Raw genomic sequence first — 25,488 nt, 5'->3', positions numbered from 1 at the left:
CCAGCGTTCAACTCACTACAGAGCCCAGTGGATCCCCAGTACCGACTGCTCAGAGGATGCACATCCCTCCCCCCTTCCTCACAAGCACCCAAACTTAGCCAGAAAGACTCAGCTCCTGGCTTGGAAGTGGTCATTTAGCACTGGGAACAAGGCAGGAGTGCAACACAAACAGTCACTAAGTAGGACAAGTCCACTTCATCAAATAGTAACATCTAAAAGCCATGTACCCAAGCTAAACTGGTCCTTTGGGTTGGTCTAAGCCAATCTTGACTTCTTCTGCAGAGAAAAAGAGAACAGCACCTTCAGGAAATGACTTGTTAGAGCAGGTCCAGAGGAGGACCACAAAAATGATCAGAGGGATTGAAGACATCTCCTATGAGGACAGGCTGAGAGAGTTGGGGTTGTTCAGTCTGGAGAAGAGAAAGTTCCGGGGAGACCTTTCAATACTTAAAGGATGGACAAAGACTTTTTACCAGGGTCTCTAGTAACAGCATGACAAGCGTCAATGGTTTTGAACTGAAAGAGGGTAGGTTTAGATTGGATGTAAGGAAGAAATGTTTTACAATTGAAGCACTGCAACACTGGCATGGGCTGCTCAGAGAAGTTGTGTCTGCCTTATCATTAGAAGTGTTCCAAGTCAGGCTGGATGGGGCTTTGAGCAACCTGGTCTAGTGAAAGACATCCCTGCCCACAGCACCGGGGCTGGTTTCTTCCAACCCAAACCCTTCTGTGACTCCATGATCACAGTTATTTTGGGATGGGATAAACATGTTTTTGAAGGTGATCAACCGAAGCCCACGAGCAGAATTCCTGCTCTCCCTGGCCACAGATGTGGCCACGTACCACCACCATTCTCAGCTTGCACAGCTGGAAACATCTCATTTCTGCGCGTCCTGCTTGAGCAAGAGGCACCGATTTCTGTTTGAAGGCAATATAAACTGCACCACTGGAAATACCAGTGGAAAAACTTCTGTTATTTCCAGGCCACCAAACACAAGTAGCACTTACTAGTTTACTACTCTGGTTTCCAATTTGAGAAATGCCTTTAATGGAAGTGCTTTCTTAAACACATACCAAATGCCACTGAACATAAATGTGCCTAAACCGCGGCTCCAAGAGAGCTCTGTATTTAAATTAACTCAGAGCATATTCTGGCCTAAAAAGGGAAGGGGGGAAAGAGGAGAAAAAAAAAGAAGAAGAAGAAAAGAGGAAGATGGTCTCTTTTGTGGCCTTTTTCTTCCTGCGAACACAGGAGGAAATAGGTGTTGGCACAAGCAGAAAGGCAGACGGATTTACATCTCCCAGTTGCAAAACAAAGTGCTATCAGCAAAAATATTAGATTATTGATGCAGAGAGAGAGGAAGTGGCAAAGCTGCTTAACATTTCAAGAAGCTGTGAGGCTTTTCACTCAGTGCTGTAGCTGGAGAAAATCAAAATATTCTTTGAGTAAGATTTAGTAACTCAATAACAAAAGTCAAATAGATTAAATGCTGCATCTGTTGTTATAATTAAATTAACAAAGTACTGATAGAATCATGCATGTTTTCCCCTTGTGTACCATACCCTGGGCAAAGATGTACTGTAGCTGTACATGTTTCCTGGGTTATAAATTAATACACAAGTGAAATTCACGCTTCCTGCAATGTTATTAAAAATCAAGAAAAATTACTCCAGGGATAAATCCGTCCCAGAGATGTTTTTCAATGAAGATGAGTTTCAGAATAAATTCTAGGAAAACAGGTCTGTAAGGAAATACTTGAAACATTTTCACTAGTGTTCCCAGAGCACTTGTTTAAAAATATATTGGAAGAGATAGTTCCCAGTATTAAATAGGTAGAAGAGTTGAAGACGGTGTTTTAGAATACTCTGTTTCCAGCTGCTCAAACCAATATTCTTACAGTCTGGATTTGGGGTGGTGGTTGTTGCTGTTTCTTCTTTTTTTTTCCCCAAAGGTTTTTAGGGGGTGGGGAGGGATCACGGAGTTTGCAGGGGGGTTGTTTGTTTGTTGTTGTTTGTCTGTGTGGGTTTTTTTGTTTGGTTGGTTTTTAATACCTAAGTATATGCAGTCTTAAATCAAGGCCACTTTATATGCAGGTCAAGTTGTGTATCAAGAATCGAGGAGCTCAGAAATTACATGTATACTTGGAGACTCAGCCCCGTGCATTTGAGACATTACAAATTTTTATATTGAGATTACACAAACAGATGAAATGATACTATAAATACCATCAGGTTAGACTCTCAGCTGGCACAAGCTGGGGCCAGTCTACTGAAATCAATTAATCTTCCTCAGCTTATCTGACTCACTCAAGGAACATGTACAATTATTAATATTACAGTTCTCCATGGGGCTGCATATGCAGAAGTGCTGGCAAGGGCAACGGCCTTGGTTAACCTTGGTATGCAACACGGTGCTGCTGGAGACCTGCATGAATGCACCTCTAACGCTTCTCCTGCAAGACTGCATTGACTAAAGCCATGAAAACAGCCATAAAACACTCACAACCTGATGAAAGCAATTTATCTCCAGCAATTTGCACAGCTAACAACCATTGTAATCTCATTTTTACAGAAAACTGGGCTGGAAGGAACTTCCAAGAGGCCGTTCAGCCCGACCCTGCCCCAGGGCGAGCTGTAGCTCACCTACCTGCCCCTGCCACCTCCTCCTTCCTTGGAGGGTTTTGCATCAAAATGTTTTATTCTTGATCTCAGTCCAAAACAAGATGTGGTTTAAACCCAGTTGTTCATCTTGTTTTAAGCTCCACATCTTGGCCTTTAATGCTAATAAATATATAGACATCAAACTGACTGGCTCTTTCCTATGTGAATCAGAGCCGAGTCTTTGCTAATGCACAGACAGCAGAAGACATAAACAGGTGGGATTAATGATTTTATTTTAGAGCAAGAGTCAAACAGAGAAGAAATAAAAAATCTGTTCAACAGATCTCCATTGCAGGAGATATTTTTAGCACATCTGGTGGAGACCATAGAGGTAATGAGAAAATGTGCAAGGCTCTCATCGAGGCCATTCTCCCCATGACAGGCACTGAGGGGCAGCAGCTCTACCCTCCCACTGCTGTACCAAAGAGGCCACTGTTCCCAGAGAGCACGATTCCCTCCAGCCTTGCTCTGCCCAAGTGTGTTTTCCATCCCCCAGCTTTTACAAGTTTGTGATAAAGTCACTTGGAACAGCACAGGACCCTGTACTTCTCCTCCGCTCTGTTTTCCCACCAGAAAGTCCCAGGCTCAGAGGAGCATCCCATGGAGAGGACACATCCCAGCTCCCCCGGCTCCAAAACCCCCTGGGGCACAAATCCAGAGATGGAGTCTGTGGAGGAAGGAAAGGGGAGGCTGGCAGGGAAAGCATTGAATGTGCCATTTTGCAAAAATAGTACTTGGATTCTCACCAGCACAGAAGGATTCAGGACTAACAGTGCTACTGATGGTGCTTCCGCAGTAAGGCAAAGAGAGAAGGGTCTGGACATCAGATCCTAGTCTTGCAAAAGTTTTAAATTATTAAAGCAAGGCATCTATTCTTATAAGAAAGCTCTGAAGCTTATTTAAAGAAAATAACACACTAATAAGAACATTTATTTCCTTCCCCATTTTCCAGGCATGGCATCACTAGGATCTGTTTGGAAATGTTTCCACTGCTTCTGCCACAGGCCTGAAAAGAATCTCGTGTTTGTAAAAAGATGCAGCCCAGTCTCCTTGTGATTCTACACCAGAATACATGTTTCTTCTATTCCACACTCCCCCCCCCCCATATTTCTTTGCATGCTATTTTTCAGATAAATCATACTCAGTCTCCTGGGACTCAGTTTATACCACTAATTCAGAGGGCTTTTTTCTTCTCTGATATTGTTTTTCATGGCAAGGTTATTTTTTGTGTGTATGATACTTTTTCAATTATGCAAAACCCAAGGCAAAAGTGTAATAAAAAATGCAACAACTCTATTGCTTATTTTTGTGGTCTGACATTTTCATTTCACGTCATAATGACTCTAATCAATCTATCCTGCATTACACACATATCACATTCCTAACCAGCAGCAATTAGAAATAGAGATTTGATTTCTTTCTTCCAGAATGGTACAGAAATTAATGTCACTTGTCACAAAAAGAGTTGAGACTACAAAGAGCGACACACAAAACACTAAGTATTTTAATTTGACACCAGTCTTCATGAAATTCCCAAATCAAAAGCAGCAATGTTAAATTCTATTATTAATCCTTTTGCTTAGATCATCACTCTGAATAAGGGCATTAGTGAGATGGAGACCTGCAAAGCATCGTCTTCAAAACCATAAAACGTGACTTTAAAACTGAAACTGAACAATTTGGTCCTCGGGATTAGAAGTCCTCAGCAAATCACATAATCACTAAGAAAAGGCTAAAGTGCTGAACAAGGAGAGTCTGTGGCGGCTGTTCTTTTCTGTACAAGTGACAGGCAGGGTTCCTCTTCAGTGACAAACGCGTGAGTCTCCCCGTGACCTGGATTAGAGCTGTTGTACCCATTGTGGTCCAGGAGCCGCGCTGGCAGCTTTCCATTCCAGGGCTCGAATTCCCACAGCTGCCTGCTCACAGGGCTTCTCCTGCTCTTCTCCAACACACTTGCCCTTATTTTCTGAGGTAACAAGCACAGTTGTCCCAGTGCAGCAGGAGGTGTCCTGCACCCTCACACCCTCCCAAAGACCCGACCAGTCTCAAGTTGGCAGCTGCAATAAAAACAACTGCTCCACATCGACAAGGAGCAACCAGTTGCTGCAAGAGCCAGCTCTGCCCCAGCTGATGGAAGTGGGAAATGGCGACGTTTCTTCATTTTGGCTGCAGAAGCCTTGCCTTTAATTTCACATCCCTGTCCCTCAGGTTTGTTCAGTTGGTGCATCAGTCACTTGTCCCTTGAAAAGTCCAGGCAGGGAGGAAAAAAAGGATATAGAAGCTGGGATAATGCTGAGCTCTTCTGTACCTACAGCTTCTGTGTCTCCAGAGGTGGCTGTATCCCATGAAGAGTGTGCTTACCAGCTCAGAAGTCAGAGGGCAGCCCCAGTTTCAATTCCCAGCGCTGCTGTGAAATACAAACTGCGACCAGAGCAAAGCTGGACAGGAAGCACCAAAAATTCAGTGATTCAGGCTCAGCTCTAAACCAGCTACTCAGATGTTACACCCACTTCGTAAATACATCCACCTGGATCTGTTTATGTGTCAATGGAGAGAAAAAAGGCTAGTGTAGCAGATGTGCAAAGCTCAGACAACAATAAAACAGGTCACTGATCAGCTAAACTCTCAGGGTTTTTCTGTGCCAAAGACAGCTCACAAGGTAACAAGAGAGATGGGCAGTTAACACCTACTGCAAAATGATCTCAAGAAAAGGGAGAAACACAATGACATTTGTATAGAAACCTGTATAAGCTGAATTCCATACAGTGAATGCAGGAGTGGGGGTGCAGGAATTCCTCATACAATACCTGAATCCTGGACAAAACACCCGTGGCCAGCTGTCCTGGGGACTTAGGGAAGTCGAACAGCTCACCAGCTGCTACTGAAACCTGTATTCAACAAGAGGCTAAAAGCAATACCAGGCGATCTCTTACTAGGTCCTGACTTGTTGTTGAAGTAACAAGATGGGCAGGATCCAAGGGGCTCCTTTATTTGAGCCATCCCTTGAGGCAGAGCCCGTCCAAGAGGGACAGCAATTATAAAGCTTTCAGTAGTGAACCATTAACCTTGCAGTTTCCAAAAACCTGAAGATTCACTGAGCAAATGAAATGTTTTCACACCCTTTTAAATCCTTTGTACAATCTGCATATCAGCAAGTGCAGATTACCATTTATATTTTCATATAGCAAGCTAAATAAAACCCTGACAGTAAAGAGTGAAATAAAGAAACAAGTGCAATTTTGAATCCTGATGGTTATTCCCTCTCCCCTCCCCAACATTTGCGTGTATCTTCCAAATACTGAGTAAATCAAAACCCAGACAGAAATACAGACCCTGGGCCAGATCTTTCAGTAGGTCTAAGTCAGTATGGTCTGAATGACTCTTCATACATAATTATGCTGCCAAATACTTGATGAAAAGAACTGAGTGGATGTCAGCACATGCTTTTGTAAAACAGACAAGAGGACCTTTGTCAGACAAGAATTAAATTAAGGCTCACTATAGGAACTGTATCATACGGTTTAAAAGAAAACCACACTACAAACACATGTGGCAGGACTGAAAACTGGTGTAAAAGGCATGAGAAATGTCTGCTGAGGTCTGCTCTTTACAAGAATGGAGATTCCAGAGCAAGGGATATGATTATCCATTACATCCAGATAACTAGTTTTATAGGAACTGGCAGGCGTGCTGCTCCAAAGCAGCTGCTTGAGCATTTAGCTTGAAAGGAGAACTTATTCCTTCACTTTTTCTTTGCGTGTCTTTCACTCGTATGGCTAAACCGCTCCGCTGACACAGCAGCACCAAACAGCAACACGTTCTGTAGGGGACCAAAGTGCCTTTGGGCTGAACGGGTGCCTGGTAAAAGCTGCACGTGGTTTATATGGTTTATATGGCATGCAGAAGCGGGGACCACAGCGCTGCACCAATGCCAGAGAAGCCTGGAAGCTGTCACACAATTTTTTGAGGACACGGCTCAGTGTGTGCAGGGTGGTTGTACATGAGCCATTTTCGGTGGTGTCTATTTTATCGTAAAGGAAGACAAAGAGTGAAGGAGTCTCAGTAAAAGCTGACACAAACCTGCGCATTCAGGAGAGCAGCAAATGGCTCATATACTGTAGAGGTGCACACAAGACTAGTCCATGCTAATCAGAGATGGTATCACAGATAATAACTCCAACAGTCTGCATTATACAGATACCAGGTTTGCAGCCTACACATCTGCCAGCTTTCTTACCAGTCTAGATACTGAAAAACAGCACACATCCAATCACTTGCCAGCAATAACTGCCTTTCCTGCTTCGGTTTTCTGTTACACAGCTTCATCTGGTCCAAGAGACTTAAAACATATAAATTAACATCTGATTTTTTGCTGGAGTATTCAAATGATAAATTGAAACATAATTAAAAAAAAAGGTAAAAAATTAAACTTAACCAACCAAAAATAATTTCCAAAGCAGTGGTTCAAACTGGTGTATGATTTTACACACACAATGGGTTTTCCACATATTAAACTAATGCTACCTAGAACAAAAGATGTGCTCAGCTTTCCTTTGTAAAGCTCATCACATCAGTAGGCATCTAATAAACAGACAACTGTAGTCTGATACAATATGGCGATTTCAATCTAACACAAAATCTTGCTGGCACTGAGGCAGGAGCCACATATTTTAAAGGAAAGCTACCAGACCTTTCCTGGTATGAATATTTATTGTTTTGAAAGAAGTGAGAGAATTTTGTGTTTAGAAGTTACTCCATCAGAAGCACACGCTGTTCTCTTAAACGCTTTGTTTTAATTTAGAGTTAACCAGCTTGTAAAATTGCTCACAAAATCTCCAACCCTAAAGCAAAAAGAACTCAATCAGTAAATCCATGGATAAACAGGATTACCAGTCTGTCATGCAAGTGAGAATAGCCTGTTAAAAAGGGCAGAATCACATTTCCATGTGGGAAATTTTAAAATTACTATTACTAAATATAACAACTCTGATTTTTTCCCCCCCTATTTCATTTACAATAATATACATGCACTCATCTCTGCTCATTCCATTAAATAAGTAGAGGTAGGAGAGCCAAAGTCACTTTCTTGTTAAAAATCACTTGGGATTTGAGAGCTCCCTCCAGATTTTGCCAGAGTGGAGCAGCAACGCTGAGACCACAGGGCAACAGGCAGGAATGTGCAGGGGGAGAGGAATAGGAGATAATAATACTCACATGTGGCCCTCAGCCATCTTCATAACCCTTGTCAATGTATCTGCAAGGCAGCCAAAAGTCCTATACAAATCCAAACTGGGGAGGGAGGAGGGAAAGATTCAAGTATTGGGACGCTGCAATTTTAAAGTGCTATAAAGAATTGCAATTATGAGCTAAGTATATTGGGGGGGGTGTTTTTAAAAAAAAAAAAAAAAAGAAAAAAAAATCAAGCAAAGAAGATCCATTTGTTATGGCACCTAGATGGCAAGGGAGAGGAGGATTTATTCCACCACAGTGAAACATTTTATATTCACAGTCATCGCGGCAGCATTGACCAAAGTGTTGCTGCTTGTTCCTCGTCGCTTTCTCTGCCACAACACCCTCTGCCATCCAAATTCCCACCCGCTCTCACACCTTTACAAAACGTCAGCGCAGTGACTTTCTAGGAATTTGGGCCAAGTTCAAGAATCCCCATCTGCTCCCGTTGGAGAGCAATGAGCTCAGACTGCAAATGCACGGCAGACTCCTAGCAAGGAGACACACAAGCACCATTTGGACACGTATGAAAGTCAGTCCCAGCTTTCTTAATCCAAATTAAAAACTTTAGACTTGCCTCTGTCTCTCTGTAATGAAGCATTCATATATTCAGCTCATCATCCATTTAGGTTAAGTGCATGTATAGGCAAGCACTCTCAAGACACTTCATTAATCTACATTTGTCTTAAAGATGTTTACAACTGCAGACATGCATGCACAAGATGATTTTTTTTCCCAAGACTTAAAAGCAATTAGGTCTTGAAAAAAGTGGCTTTGGCAGCACATGTTCTCACAGTTATTTAAATAAATTCAGACCAAATATACGCTTCAGTCAGCACAAGGTTTCTCATTAGGCACTGGTGTTTTTTCCAGTTTTAAGAGCTTTTTTGAATGGCTTTGCGCTGCACACTGAGGAGCATCACTCCACAGGTAGTCCACTTGCAGGATGGTTCCCCTTGACACACGTACAACACAGGCTCAAAAGTGGAACTTGTAATACTTGTCATTATAGTTGGTAGCACTATGGAAATGTATATACAGAAGATGTGCTTTGTTTTTAGAACAGTCTTTCAAGCGACTTGCAGGAACAAACTGCAGAAAGAGAGGCAACAACTGAAGAGCAGCGACTCCCTGACTGCTGGGAAAGAAACACCCAGAACACAGAAAGACCTTGACAGTAGGAAAGAAAGAGAGAAAACACCACAGCTTCCCTGAACTCAGTCACCTCCTCATATGCTCTTAAGTGCATAAATCTTGTCAACTTCTGGAGACATTTCTCCCCACCTGACTGGTTATCACAGTGGTCCAGGGCTAAAGTTAGGAGTGGAAGCCTGCATTGGTCTGAACGCTGTGCAATCTACCTTCATAGCACTCTGCAGAGCTGAGATCAAACCTCCTTATTGCATAAGATTGGGAGAAAGAAAACGAAATCACCCCATAACACACAAATCAAGGTGCTTGCCCAAGGTGTTATGAGAAATTAGAGAGAACTGGAAACTCAAGGGGGATCATGCAAGTCTCAGTTGAGCCTTTCTGCATTTCACCATCTACTACATTTCTAGATGCTCAGTAATTTCAAGTCCTGTCTATTTAAACTTTAACAGAGGACTCTTGAATTTTCCATCATTGGTAAAAGACAACCCCTAACTCTGGCAAAGAATATGGAACTTCCTTATAATCCCAAGTGTCTCTTGCTTGCTTCTATTAATTTGCCTTTTAAATCCACATGTGGACTTAAAAGGATCATAAATATTCCATAAACGTGGCCAAGAAAAACCAATGTGATTACATGCTGCATGTGGCTAAAGCCTGAAGCCTGCTGTTTTAAAGCAAACACAGAAACATACAGATAAATATGTACATATGCATATAGTCACACATAGATACAGCCTTTCTTAATAATCAGAACAGATCTTGGTGAATCACCTCTATTTGATTGTTTTTTTACAGTGATTCTTGCAAAAAGCAATCACCAAATGTACAAACTATTAAGAAAATATGTGAAAAATCAAAGTCTGATTGGCAGACTAAAGCTGTAAGCTGAAGAAAACATAAGCCTGTTCAGCATTAATGCCAGAAGATCCCCTCTCACTCTAAAAAATCTGACATGCAATTTGCTTTATTAGCTCTAAATCTACTGTTCATTTAATTTACATTAAAAATAGAAAAGTAGAAATTAATACAGATGATTTAAAAACTGAAGTCATGCAAAGACAGCCCTGCTTTTTCAATGGACTTTCAGTTTGGAAGTGAATATTACCGCAGGCTGCTGAATTGCTATGACAGTCCGCAAGGCCAGTACTAGAAGTCTGTTGATACAACCATTAAGATTTCATTTACCACGAGTTGATTAACTCAAGGTTTCCTTTTCCGCCAACAGAACACCACAAACTGTCTCCAGTTGTTATGAGTTTAGATCTGCGTGTATGAGCAAGGAACCTTATGCACCACCTAGAATTACAACTTCACAGATCGAGGAAATGAAACTTTTAAAAACTGGGAAAAGAAAAAGGCAAGACAGTGCTTCACCCTGGTCAAAACATCACTGCAACTCAGATTAACTTAGAATTAATGAAACTTCAGTCAAGAAAGTAAAAATGAAAGTGTGACCCCCTAAAAAGGTCAGATGTTCCAGTAATTTCCTTTTCTATTTTTGTGAAGCACATGGTCAAAGGTCAGAAAAGAGTCTATTACAAGTCACAAATATGCCACCAGCAGAGACCCAAGAGTTTCCCTTCCAAGCTAGAGACAATTACCAACCAGAACGCACCTCTCCAAGACTAATAAAGGGAGCCTGAGTTGTTTATCAGCAAACATATTTAATAGAAACGACGATACAGGGAAGCAGTTCCACAGCTTGTGGCTGGCACGGCACCTGGGCTATTGGAACAATTAATTCTAGCAGAATGACATTACAGTCGTTCATACCCCTGCTCGCTGCAGGGGCCGTGATAACATCCGTGTTTACTCCTTTGGGTCAATGCCAAGAACTTCACAGTCCTCACCTACTGAAAAGTGCTCTCCTGCTCCACCTTTAAGCTTCTCCACATTCCCACAGTGAGAAGGGACAGGCTTCTTAAACTCCATATAAGTTTGTTTTAATCACGCACATGTGGGCTTTTTTCCCTTCCAATATTTTTACTGAACATGAAAGAAGCTGATTTATTTTTTTCATTTCATAATTCCCACAAAACCTTTTTCTGCTAAGTACTTTGTCACAGGGCTGCTGCACAGCACCATGACTGGAAACCAGGATTTTATAATGGAAATGGTGATGGAACCTTAAACACAGCAGCGAGCTGCGTGAAAACCCTGTCATGCTTCTGGAAAGAAAACGCATTTAAAACCTAACAGGCTCTGTCATCGTCACAAAGCTTCACTAAACGGGGCCGGGCACAGCAATGAATTGCAGCCTCCCCCACTTTGTACAGTCCATGGGCTCATTACTACCAGGAGCTGGGACCATCTCCACGCTAACAAGGAAGATAAAAACCTGCATCACATTAGAATCTAGTTGTGTGATAACAAAAAGAATAAGGGAACAATATTGGTGTGAACAGAAGTCAGAGCTGGAGGGTTACCCTCACTACCTGCCCATTATACACTCAGTTAGTCTTTGCTTTGCATTAACACCCATCCATTTCTCCAAACCGTGACCCTCATTATTATCCTTGTTCCTTCGCTGTTACCAAACCAGCCTTCCTCTGGGGAAGGTTTATCAGCTGCTATGAACACCAGCCACTGTACTTAACATAACATTTGGAAATTTTGAAATTAAGACAGTAAATTGCAACTACCCTCTGCACAGAAAAGACAAGTGCAGACATGACAAAGATGTAATGATGCTGGTTTATTAAACCAGTAAAAGAACACTGATGAGAAGTGAAGAAGACGTGGCCTTAGTGAACATCTGAAAGTTAACAACCCTGAATTAATAACCCTGATGAAAACTGCTGTTACGAAAATCTCCCGGAATTTAACACAGAACAAGTTTTACTGTTCAAACTATACTTAAAGTGCCCTGGATGATTTAAAATCTATGTGAGGGACAAGGGACCTTATCTAATCAGGAATATGCTGTATTAGCTTCCGATTCAGAGGCCATCAATTTGTGTTCATAGACTATGCACAACATACCATAAAATGAAACAAGAGATAAAAGGGCAGAGTTGATATGGCAAAAGACCCAAACAGTAGCAAGGAGGGGGAATAAAAAAATTAAAATAAGACTATTTTAAAGACAAACTACCTGCATGTCCCAGCTTCCCTCTCGCATTACAGTGTGTGCTACAGATAAAAACAAAGCAATAGGGAATAAGAGGGCTGTGTTGCCTCTTTTGAAAAGAAAACACCACCACCATGGAAAGCTAATAAAGAGAATAGCAGCAACAGGCAAGCCTAAGAAAACAGAGAATGAAAAGTAATAGTATTGATTCACATGGCTCATTCTTTATTCATGGATATACTTTTCAATGGATATCATAGAGGCATTTTATGTTTAATAGGTGCCATCACTGTGTAAACGTTTTCTAAAATAAAGACTGACTTATTCCTAAGGACAGAAAAAAACCCTTTACCAAGACATTAAGTGGCTTCATTCCCCCATCCAAAGCCTGCACGGAGGGACGTATGTGAGATATAGCAGAAATATGCACAAGTCCTTCACAAAAATGTCATCATAGGAAACAGCCATATACAGAATTGAAGGACAAAGATAAAGTATGGACCATGTAAAACCAGAAGAACATTTATCTTCAGTGAAAGCCCATTGATTATGAAACAATGTAACAGAAAACTGGTGCTACAGGTGCTGAAATATTTCATTGTTTTAATTTGCAAAGCAAGTTAAATCGTGTTTTCATTTTATAACCCTGGTTAATTAGTCAGTGCTACCTGACTTCTCAGAGAAGAAGGCATGTGTATTATTAACTACCCTTCAAAACACTTCAAAGGAAAAACCTCAGTTGGATACACAAATCCCAGTCTCAGGGCCTTACAGACAAAAAGAGGCCAATTCGTTCCTACTTCTCTCCCTTCCTCTTCCTTCTGCTGATTTAAATGCTTCCAACACTTACGTCTGGAATATTTATCCCAAATTCAATCTATTCCACATACCTTAACTATAAAAGCCCAATTCAGATAATAAATCCCATTATTTAAACTAAAAATTTTCATCCATAATTAATATGTACACCAAAGCTGCTTTTGATGCCTTTTGCATAAATTGCTTTCCTCCTTCCCCAGTCTCCATGATAGAAAATGTTGTTTGTCAATAATGTGCTTTGTAATCTCATCAGCAGTCACTTATTCCCTCTCTCATGGGTTAGGTTTTGTGTTTAGATAGAAATATCTTCAGATACTGCCTGGCAACAATTACAACTATCACATCTGGTTTGAATCGAAAATGTTATTTAATCTACTGTAATTTTGTTGATATCAAATATTCAGAGTAATAGTAAAGGTGGTATGGAAATTGTCACAGCTTTGGAAGGATGTAACGTACTTGATATCTATTTCCTTTATATCATAGAATGTCCTGAGTTGGAAAGGACCCACAAGGATCATCCAGTCCAACTCCTGTCCCTGCACAGGACAAGCCCACAGTTCACACCATGTGTCTGAGGGTGTTGTCCAGTCTCTTCTTGAACACTGTCAGGCTTGGGGCTGTGACACCTCCCTGGGGAGCCTGTTCCAGTGTCCAGCACCCTCTGGGTGAAGAACCTTTTCCTAATGTCCAACCTGAACCTCCCCAGCACATCTTCCTGACATTCCCTCGGGTTCTGTCGTTGGTCACTAAAAGTGAAGAGCTCAGCGGCTGCCCCTCCTCCTTCCTTGTGATGAAACTGGAGCCACCATGAGGTCTCCCCTCAGTCTTCTCTTCTCCAGGCTGAACAAACCAAGTGACTTCAGCTGCTCCTCATATGGCTTCCCCTCTAAACTCTTCACCAAATTCGCAGTCCTCTTCTGGACACTCTCTAGCAGCTTTCTATCTTTTTTTATCCTGTGGCTCCCACAACTGCACACAGTGCTGCAGGTGAGGCCGTACCAGCACAGAGCAGAGCAGGACAACCACCTCCTTTGAGCAGCTGGCATATACGAAGCAAACATGACAAGCAGCACGTGTTTTCCTCCAGCAACCCAAAAAGTCAGGTGAGAGGGTCACAGGGACTGCAACCAGAGACTGTGCAGAAGTACGTCCCTTTCTTGCCCATCAGAGTTGACACCAGGAAGAACAGACCCAAGGAAAATGCTTCCCTCAGAGATGCCCTTGGGCAAATGACTATCAGATGACTGATGTCAAAGGCAGCCAGGAAGCAGACTGCTAATGAAGCACACCAGGCACTCCAAAAGCCCAATGGGCACTGAGAAGAGGCGCTGGGATAGGACTGGCAATCTTCTTTCAGAAACCAGAGCCTCACTGGCGCAGCTGACCTACATTCTCCAAGTCAGCGTTGACAGACTCGCCAAAACATGCATAAATAATGAGTCCATATCAGCTGAACCTACAACCAGCCCGTGCTGGTGAGAACAAGTCATCTCCTCTCATCAACTGCTCCATCACCAGCCACAGATGCTAAATACGATCCCAAAGCACATCTGGTTTGACTTGCACAAGGCCTTTTACAGACCAGAATGTATCTTGCCAGACCTCATGCTAGATTGCATTTACTCCAGTGGTGGTGAGAAATCCAAAGTTTTAAACGATCAACATAACCCCCACCTTTGAAAACTAATTAAAAACCAGTTTTAAGACTTCCTTCTTATGACTAATTGCCTTTATCCTAGCATCTGTTAGATTCGAGAAAGAAATCGTAGCAAGCTTCAACTTTTAAACTTGTTTTTAACCAAGGTAGCTCATCTTGGAAAGACCAAAAAGATTCTTTGTGGTCCGCACATCTAAATATGTTCTTGCACAGCCAGGGGCAACTTCTGCGTATTCAAAGCTTGCAGTCTGTGGTTTTCAATGTTTGACATCAAGTGCGAAGGACACACAGGCATCGAAATCATCCCACACCTCCATTTTTCACTTCGGCTAAAAAGGCCTGAACAAGACACATCAGAGGGGAAAACACTGGTGTTGATTTGTATTCTAGAAATTTACAGATACCAAGAGTGAAAATTATTTAAGCAGAAATCTTGTTTGTCAAATATTTGTAGCATTTTCTACCTTTCAGTTATTCTCTGCAGAAGGGCTGCTGTAACATGAGCCTTTTGTTTGCTGAAGAGGCAGATAAATTACACCACTAATTGGTCGCATATAACAGAAACTTACTCAAATTCTTTATTACACATGGAAAATGACTCACTTCTAATGCTCTAAGAGAACACATTTTCAGCTGTAATTCTTATCAAGGCTGCGTTAAGAGACATAAGCGAAGGCAGATTAAGATAAACCAGAGCAAAACTGATTTTATTTACTTGGATACAATGACCTGAAGCAAGCTGTGCACAAAGTGGAACATTTTGTTTACAGATCAAATTTATAAAATGAATTATTACCTAAAGTTAGCAATTTCATTATTTTTGGTCCAGACTCCAAATTTTAGAACTGGTTTCTATCTCTGTCATATTCTTGACTCTATTTTCAGCTTTGGAATAACTACTTAGTGAATTGAAATAACTAGTTACTAAATTCATTGAATAAAAATAATAAATATCAAGCAAATATATCTGAATTCAACAGAAAAACTACTGCAAAATTTTGCTTGTTTCTCAAAAAAAGAAAAACCTGGTTCCAACCCCCTCACCAGTAAATTTCAACAGGTCACAAATGTTCAGGGCAGGGAGGGAAGCCTTAAGGTGCATAGATCAGGAGAGCGGGGGAGGTTAAGTTAGACTGAATATTTCATTAAGGCTAAACTAAACATTTATTTTAAACTTATTTATAAAAAGGATTTTTCCTCATTATTTTTTTTGTATTTCTAATCCAGTTTAAACTACTGTTTCCATATACACAATCCTAAAGATCTATCCCGATATATATATATATATATATATATATATATATATATATATATATATATATATATATATATATATATATATATGTATATATATTCAAGAAAATACTTAAAGAAGATTCAAAGTGGACAAATTCAAATAATAGGGTATTCCATCCTGAAACAGGTCTTTGCCCATCTTGAATTTACAGTCAAAGTCTTGCATCCCCAATAGAGGATCTAAAGTACACTCCTCAGACCTTACCTTGACCAAGACTCACTCCTGTGTCACAAAACTTGCACAACAATTGTACAATAAGAAAAAAGCACAAACGTGGTGGATGCTTCCATACCTCGTTGAGCTCCCAGTGAAACAGCAGACCAGTAAGGACCTCAGCAGCGCTGCTTCACCACACACCAGGCACCCAGAGCAGGATCAGATTTAAGTCAGACTTAAGCCCAGCAGAAAGTCTTCAGGCTCTGCCGACCTGCATTATTCTTCTCTGGAGAAGCAGAAAATGATCCTTCGAGAGGCACGCTGCTCAAAGAGCTAAAGTCTGTCTTCCTGCTACAGCTCAGCTACCTGCAGTCAGTGATGGCTGCTGCAGGTGCAGGATGGCCCCTTTTAACTTGCATCCTCACCTTTACTGGCAACAACAGAAAGCACCTGGCTGCAGGATCAGATAGCAGAAGCTGTCCTGCTCACCCTGCAGCAGCTGCCATCAGCTTTCCCCACTCCTTTCCCACCCCCCTGCACCAGCCCTGCTCTGGGGGGCTGGCACAGGGGTCAGTAACTGTGGAGGGGACACAAGGGACACGCAGCTCCAGACTGGGAGGTTTCGGTGTCTAGAGCGGTCGTGCACAGGGAGGTGGAACTACCTTGTAATCTCAGCCTGTGTTGGCTAAAAAAAATACAAAAGCAAACACGGGACTGCGCACTTTTGTGTACGCTTCAAAATAGCAGGAGGCAGAGATGGTCACAAAGATAACGACTGTAGGAGCAAAGGCAGAAGTGCCAGAGCCTTGTGAAGCGGCAGACGGGCAGCGAGACAGGCGGGTCGTGATGGGAGCAGGGAAAACAGCCCTGTAACAGAGAAACCTGAACTGGTTTAATTGGGCCCTTCTCCTTATAAAATACTTATAAAAAGAAATGTGAGATTAGAGGACCAGCTGAAACTGGCATGCTAATAAAACACAGGAAGCCATTGATCTCAATAACGTTTACCGAATGTGTACAGAGAACTAAGTCTGCAGGGCTAAAATATGTTATTATTTCTTATTAGTTTGTTTTTTTTCTAAAAAAAGAAGTACAGTTCCTTGTAAAAGTCAAACACAGCAGCTGGAGAAAAACCATACCCAAATGACTCCACGGTGATCATGGTTTCACTGAAATTCTGAAGGCAGATAACAAAGCTTTTCCTGCTTAAATGCATGGCTGACCACTTTAAAAAAGCTTTTTACAATGTCCCAAAACAACTTTGATGATATCACAGCATCTCAAAAAAACAGAGGGAACATAAGGAGTTCAGAGAAAAACTCAAAACTATATACATTTTTACCTTTTTATCTTCCCATATAAAATGACTGTGCAACTGAGGTCCCTTTAAACTTAAGCATCACGAACAGATTAGCCAGTAGCACACCAAGCCAAAAAGCAAACAAGAATACAAAAGGAGATGTAGAATTTACTTAACAATGTCTACAATAGATCCCAACATATCTTTGCCCCAGGAAAAAAAAAAATAAAATAAAATAAAAAATTGAGAAGACACCAGAGGACTTTGTAAATATGTGTCCATGCTCACATATTGCTCAGCGTTACATGCGGTTGCACAAATTCACTGTCTCATGAGATCATCCGCATACACCCTAAGTGATAAATTTATGCCAGAACCAGTCAGACATTTTATTTCCACAGCTGCTGAAAAGTATTATCACATCCATACTCTACCATATCCAAATTTTCCTGGCTTTTTAAATGACCCATGCTTCCTCCTTAAAGCTTCAGCTGGAATGGACGTTTAGCTCATTTCACAATGAGTTTGGTTATACATCTCCCTTTATGAAAAATTTAAACTGTTTGGCTAAGAAGCGGTTTCTTTTTACCCCAATACACTACTCCAGCAGCAGTTAAGTAGATGATATGAAACAAAAACAGGGAAAGGAAGCAAAGTGTTTTGTAACTAATGCAGAAGAAGGTTTTGGTTTGTTTTCATAAACTTCAAACAGAAGAAGTTTTATGATTTAAGTAAAATGAGTGCAAAGGGGTTTGGAGAAGGAAGGTTTCCATTAAACAGATCCGAAGTGGTTCAACAGTAATTCGAGCTCTTTATGAGCTCACTTTGCTGTGCCACAGTCAGCAGTGAAGCAAAAGCTTCACAAAACAGAGGGGGGAGCTGATGACAGATGAGAGGGCAAGAGGCAATGCAGAGGCCATCTCTGAAATAATTACTGGCACTACATTACAGCCTGCCACGAGAGAGCCTTCCCCACATATTTAAAGCTGCAAACGTAAACAGCACTTAAAAGGAAATTTAACTTGAGTGGTGAATCAGGAAATCAAAAAAATGCGCTGGAAGAAAATGATGGATTTTCCTGTGTCCCAAGGAGCAGCGCTGGGAAATCCTGGCTGTCAACAGAGAATCCCAGCTCATGGTCACCAGAGCTCTCCATCCGTAGGGATGGGACAAGGGGAAGCTGTAAGGCATCTCAAGACAGCCTATGTGCAATAAGCTTCAACTGCTGTCGGGATCTGGCAGGCACACCCTGGCTTGGGGAGTCACATTCCACCTGCACTTATAATAAGTCAGTTCTAATTCACAGCAAAATAATTTTTTGGGTAGTGAAAAGCAGCTACTAAAAGTGCAGTTTTGCAAAAAACAGTGCCAATGAAAAGCTAATCCAGGAGACTCTCTGACAGCATCTGCAATTTATGGGAAATGGCCAAGCAAGGAGCAAGCTCAAGCCAGGCTCAGTGGTGGGTGATGCTGCCTGGAGCTCATCCCTGGCTGCCAGAACCCACATCATGCAAGGGCAACCTGAGCACAGTCCCAGCGGTTCCTGTGGCAAGTGACATGTGTGACACTTTGGAGAGGGGTCCCAGAGTCCCCCAGCACTGGCCCACAGGAGGATGACCTGGGGAGTCACACCAAACCTGCAGCCAACAGGAGTCCCGGCTCACACTCTGTGTCAGGGCTTTGCCAGTGCAGATGCTGTCCCCTCGTGCTGTATGGGATGGCACCTGGGGACTCCCACAGCTCCAGCTCAGACAGCAGAACCCTGGAAGGAAATCGTAACACTCCATCTGCCTGATGGGTACCTAACAAGACACCACTTCACCTCAACCAGCATGGCAAGTCTCCCTTCTGACAACTTAACATTGCACCCGCAGATCTGCGTGTAATCAGCTCAGCATTAGAATCTGTGGTTAAACCTCACTGGCTGACCCTGAAGATTAGAGATAAAAAACAGGAGATTTGGGAACAAAAAGTAAAGCAAGGCAGTCAGAATTATTGCTTCCCTTCTCATGACTCACCACTGTAACTGCACCCGAAGGAAAACCACTTGCAGGCAACACTGACACCGGTTCATTCTCTCTGCAAAACTGGGCAGGCTGGTACCAGCCTCCAGCTGAAGTTGAGAACTACCAAAAGCCTCGCACGGGTTTGGTGCAGGGAGGTTCATTCCTGCCGGGGGAGGCGAGACGAGCCGCCATCTGCATTGGCAGCCCAGCCGCCCAACACCCACTCAGACGGTTTAAATCCTGACTTAGTATGTTGGGCAGAGGTTGCAGAAAGACCTCGCATCAACAGGAACCAGGTTAACAGTGCAGAAGCAGCCACAGCACAGGCTTTGCTGAACGGGACTTCTCCTCTCCAAGGAATTCTGCAAGGGGCATCACACGCATTGCGGTAAAGCGAGACAACCCTGGGCAGACCGCATGAGCAAAGTCAACAGTAGCCCTGCTGTGGGTTCCATACTTCATGTTTACAAATGGACCCTATAAGTGACTCTGTAGGACGCCAGTGCAAACACACAAATGCAGGGAACAGCATGAGCCGAATAACCAAGATTTCTGTGCATATAGAGACTTGTTAGCCAATTTTTCTTCAGCTTCACTGCAGGATGGAAATGTAAATGGAAGCGTATTTTTGGTAACAGGTAATAATGACTTAGGAGAGCCTCTCTGATTCTTATTTATTACATAGGCAAGAGGCCAGACAGAGCATTTAGTTAATTAAAGTTTTATTGATAGTAGAAGTGGTATATTTCTGACATCCTTCTTTCTTTTTTCCTTTTTCCCAGTAGAATGTGGTCCTTAGCCTTCCTTTTATGTACAGCAACAAAATAACCATGGAACTTCCTGCAAGATCCAAATAAAAAGCTACTGCTAAAATAAATCAATAAAATAAAACCCAAATTCATCATTCTACACAGCCATCCCTATAAAAATACTAACACACAGGCGAAATGGGAAAGAACCTTGCCGAGGCTGTGAAGGTGAAATGCTGTATCAAAAAAAGGTAAGTTTGGAATACAAAAAAAAAAAAAAGCAAAGTAGGAAAAATAATGAGATCCTTACACTCTGCGAGTTGGCCAAATGTACCAACCCTTGTTATATTTATTTGTCTTGTGTTAGTCACTAGGCATGTTCATGCACTGGGAAGAATACCAGATAAAACATGTGGTTATTGGCCAGCAGAGATAATACAGTCAGAGCGCAAGCTCAGGTCTGCAGCAGCTTTCCTTAATAAGTATATTCCTTAAATATTTCCTGTCTAAACAAAGGCTGATCCTACGTGATGTGACAGGCCACTGATACAAATAAATTGCTTTATAATATCTTTGACTGTAAAACAAACAAACAAAACCAGCCAATGTATATTCACTGTGGGCTTACTGAGTTTCATACGACTGTGTCTGTAAGTTTGCATTTCATGTAAAAACAACTTTTATCTTCCCCTGATACAACCCAGCAGTATGTTGAATTCAACAGTTAGTCTTTTAACTCAAAGGCCTGAAGCCAGTTTACAAATACATAACAATGTGAAATAACAAGTTTCTATCTGTTCTAATTTTCAAGACATTGTGATGCACTTGTAGTTGAGTTTACAGGAATAGCTCATTCAGTTACAAACCCTTCTAGAAGGAAGTGATAAAGGAACGTTAGGCCTTAAGAGCTGTAACCAAACGAGGGGACTGAAATACACAGGGGTTTTTCCCCCATCTTCAGCTTTACAAATTTTCATGTGGTTCGTTGGTCAGAAATTTAGCAAGAATGAAAGCGCATTTACTACTCCCCATCTCGGCTACCCACCAAATGACAGTTAAACAGAGCCAAAGGAAATTGGTGTGGTTTGCTTGCATAACAGGCTTTCTAGAAAGGTAGCAACCATGTTGTAAAGCATTTACACAAGAAGTAGGAAGAATCTAAGACGCTATTCTGATGCCCACGTTAGATAAATCAGCATGGTTCCCGCAGGACCAGCCTGCAAAAGCTGGGCTACAAGAGCCACCACAGGGAGTTCCCTTGGTGAAAAGATGAGCTTGCAAACACACACCCAGAGAGACTGCTGCATAACTAAGATGCAAACACAGGATCAGGTCAGGTATTTAAGTTAAATTACCTTCTTAGATTTCTTATATGATAATTTAAGTGTGAATTCACAACCCTCCTCATAAGTTTTGGCAGGTTTCAGCCAAATTTTTAAAGGGTTTGAAGCTTCCAAGATACAAAGCTGCCCTGAATTTTATGTAAACTGGTGGCTGAGTAATGAAAGACTCCAGCCAGAAGTCCAGGCTCTGACAGGGCTCATTCCAGTGCTGCCAGACAACAGTTGCAAGCAACAGGCCTTAGAAGCATCTTAAAAAGCAAACAAACAACTCTAAGAAGTTGGATCAATAGGAAATGAAGTGTCAGGAAAATAAAACCAAAGTTTATCAAAGGCAAAACTGGAGGATGCCCACATTGACTCCATGTGAACTGGATGACAACAGGGATTCAGTTACGCAGCACATAAAAGCTCAAGCTTGTGATGCTGGTGCGAAAGACTCAAGCAAGCTTATCTGTGCAGATCATCTAGAAAGTTTACAGCTTCAGTTTGCAGCAGAAATACATATGGTACAAACCACTTTTTTTTTTTCCACCAATTATCTCACATTTAATTTTCTTTCCAGTCCAGTATTGCAGCCTGACCCATTTTCTTCCCCAATCCAGAGATCAGGTTAAAATTTATCAAACACAATGACAATGAAAAGGTCAACTCTAATTGTACCTACCTGCCTGCATTCCTTCTGAAAGTAGGTGTCTTGTAGGATTCCTCTGGCTTCTGTGGCACATTGAAGTAATTAAAAAAAAAAAGCCCCAAAGCCCAAACTATTCCAGCTTTAAGTACAAAGACCTCTTCTGTTAGGGAAAATACACTATTATTGTGATGAACATTTCAGGTTCTTGCAAGAACCACTTTTGGTCATTTTACAAATTTCCCGTAGTTTGCTAATTACATAATTGACACCTATAATCTAGTGCATCTTTCACTTTAGGAAAAAAAAAACACATTATTAACCTTTGGCAAATAGATAACGCAACACAGTATAACCCTGCTGCAATGAGAATAAACCCAGTTTAATCCCAGACCAGATACTGATTTGAGGACAAGTTGTGTCACTGAAAGTCTTTCCAGTTACTGTCTGCTTCACCTTTACTTCTCTTGCTTATTTTGTTCATGCTTAGCGCAGAATCAGGGACAGACCCAGTGGTCTGTTGCAGCCCAGCATCATAATTTGGTGCTGGAAGATACATACAGGCTTGTACTGAGCCACACAGCTTCACCCTGTGCTTTACACCCTTCCTAAGAAAAGCAACAGATGGAGCCCAGAGAAAGGCTGGTGCCACCACCAGTGACAGCTGAAGGCAGCTTGATTTTACAGACTGCACACGTGTGTGCACCTCCGCTGCATTTCAGCCAAGGGCCCTTGGCTTATGAAGTTGGGTTTTCAGCTTCAAAACAGCTGGCTCTGGATAAAAAAGTTTTATATTCTTAACAAATACTACAGCAACGGGGAGAGGAATTGCACTGTAAATTCAAGACTCACAAAAAAGAAAGGTAGAAGATATGTGCAACAGGAAAAAATATCTCAGTAGAGACTAAATGGTCAGTGAGTTGAAAGGAAGATAACAGAAAAATCCTATCATTTAAGCTGACAACCCTACATTTGAATAGTATGTTGATGTTCCCACTCCCACGCCAAACTGACCCTGTAAACTTCAAGCCCTATATTAAATTATAAACCTGAGGGAAAGATAAAGAAAGCCATTTTAAAAATGCTCTTCTACTCCCCTTCTATTAAAGACTTAAAAGCAATAACACATGTATCTATTCTAGGCTTTAAATCTCCCGGACTTTAATGATTCAAGCTTTTAAACTTCCATTCATCCAATCTTCATTCAACAATTGATTTACAGAAAGACTTTAAAATAGTTTTAGAGAGCACCATGGCTCACTGTAGGAGCTTCTGATTGTCTAGCATACACTATCACTTATTTACGTTTGGTTTTCCATTAGTCAAGTACTGGCCAGTTCACATTCAAGTGAATACAAGCACCAGAGCAAACAAGTCTGTTAAGGCAAGGGAATCTGATTCAAACAACACCCAGTACAAAAGACATCTAGAAGTCCAGAAAACTATGGTAAGTTTGCTTTGCTTTTTAACTTAGCATGTTTTGAAATAAACAAACAAAAAAATCATTTAGAAAGCCTGAAATTGCTTAAACTTATAGAGAAACACCACTAGAAACTCCCTATCTTTTTCATGGCTGACACAAAGGCATTGACTGAAAACAGTGGCTACTGCAATTCATTAAATTGCTTCCAAATGCATCTACAGAAAAGGTGAGGGGGCAGGCGGGAAACCCAAAACCCTGTTCCAGGACCACAATGTTCTCCCAAAATGCACAAATACTAAAGCGGTGGAGTAATCGTGTGAGCACTATCACCCCTCCAGCACACAATTGAGAGAAGCAGTGAGTATTGTGCTTTAAGATGCACTGTCCTTCGTATTAAAAGAAAAGTCACGGCCCTTGTGATCCAGAGAACTTAAAAGCAAAAAAGAAACATTTATTCTATGCTCAGCCCAAGTTGTAGTGAAAATTAACATTTGACCAGGACAGAGGGAAAACTGCAATTTAACGAAGCGCAGTTAGTGACATCCCACAACACGATGCCAAGCACTTGTCTTTGAGTCAGCTACATTTCCAAATTTAGTACAAGTGCTTCGGGTGACTCACACCAATAATCTATCTGGGAAATAAGTAAAGGAAGTCTCTAGCATGATTTTATTGCGGCTTTTAAAGATAAAATGTAATTTGCTTGGTGCGCCTCATCCGAACTTCAATGACTTGAAAATGTAATTTGAATTCCAATTTGTCTTTAGGAATTTTCTCAAAAGCAACAAGCTTAACAGGGGCACCATAAGAGGCACAAAACTGTCAAATAAGGTAATGATCACGGTCTAACCAGATCCTGTTTTCAGCAAGAGGCAGCTTTGTAGGCTGCTTGCTTGCCTAAAGGCCTTTATTGGAAGGTGATTTTTATATTGGGGTAGTGAGTTTATGCTTGAAATATAAAGTTTATATTATCTTTTCATTATGTTTCTGTTTGCTCTTCTCTTGGTTCAAAGTCCCAAGTTCAAATTTTATGCTTGCACTAATTAATTATAGCTGTAAGCAAGTCAATTCAGCCTTTGTTTCCCAATCTGTAGAAGGACAACAATAAATATTTATCTACTTTAGACAGATATTGGAAGGATTTGTTTACCCTAACACAGTTTGCTTTTCAAATACACAATGACTCTATAAAATTCTAAGCCGAAATTACCTTGTTTAACCACATTAACTGGAATTGTTGTAACTTTTGTAAATGGCTTGTTGAGCTTTCATATTCTGTGCTTTCTAAAGGATAAGGCTTCCTACAGCACACTTGTAAATCTCCCATTTAGCAAACCATGATACTCTAATCTGAGTTTGTGGCATCTTAACTATGGCAGAGTTGGGTTTTTTTTTTGTTGTTGGTTTGTTTGTTTGTTTAAAGAAACAATACATTGCTAAGATTAAATCTCTTTGTAATCAATCTGAACATCTGCATTTTAGAATACAGAATTTTTCCAGTCCCCTTCCTGGGTGACAATACCCACTAGGAATGATGGCAGGAGCTCCTTATTTCATTGTTTTTACAGTAATGATTTATCTTTGATATTCAATGCTTTGTTGACTAGTATCTGTAATCTGGTGCTTTCTAAATCCAATCTTTGCCTGACTTCATAGCACTCCAAACAGCTGCACTTAGAATGTAAATTAACTACATCTTTGGCTGTTTTAGCAGTCAATTAATAAGCTTGCCATTAGAAAGACAAAATACCCTTAACCAAAGTGTCATTCTACAGGTAAAATAAAGATTCATCTCAAGCTTGTGAAGCATCAAAACTGAATAGGAAATCAGCTGATGCTTCTTCATCGTTAGAGATAAAACAGGAGTAAATGAACTTACCACTATTTCAAATGTTAATACTTAATTCTACTAGTCCTGATGTTACTTGTAATAAAGAGATTAATATCCAGTGCCAAAATGGAAGGAAGGGTCTGGAATGATCCCTGAAAGCA

At 41.2% G+C, this 25,488-nt stretch overlaps 1 protein-coding gene across 4 annotated transcripts in view; it reads right to left on the bottom strand.

The window, feature by feature from the left end:
• The window catches only part of FAM107B (family with sequence similarity 107 member B), a 135,051-nt gene that overhangs the window by 28,693 nt on the left and 80,870 nt on the right, over positions 1 to 25,488 (bottom strand). The window contains exon 2 of one of the 4 annotated variants that reach the window (XM_065049242.1): positions 7,876 to 7,950. The exons of the other annotated variants lie outside the window; for them this stretch is intronic. The gene's annotated coding sequence lies outside the window, so the exon portion shown is untranslated. The remainder of the gene's footprint in view (positions 1 to 7,875; positions 7,951 to 25,488) is intronic. 4 annotated transcript variants of the gene reach the window in all.

This window comes from Columba livia, chromosome 1 (genome assembly GCF_036013475.1).
Source record: "Columba livia isolate bColLiv1 breed racing homer chromosome 1, bColLiv1.pat.W.v2, whole genome shotgun sequence".
NCBI classification, from domain to species: Eukaryota; Metazoa; Chordata; class Aves; order Columbiformes; family Columbidae; genus Columba; species Columba livia.
This window is presented reverse-complemented; position numbering and strand designations above follow the sequence as displayed.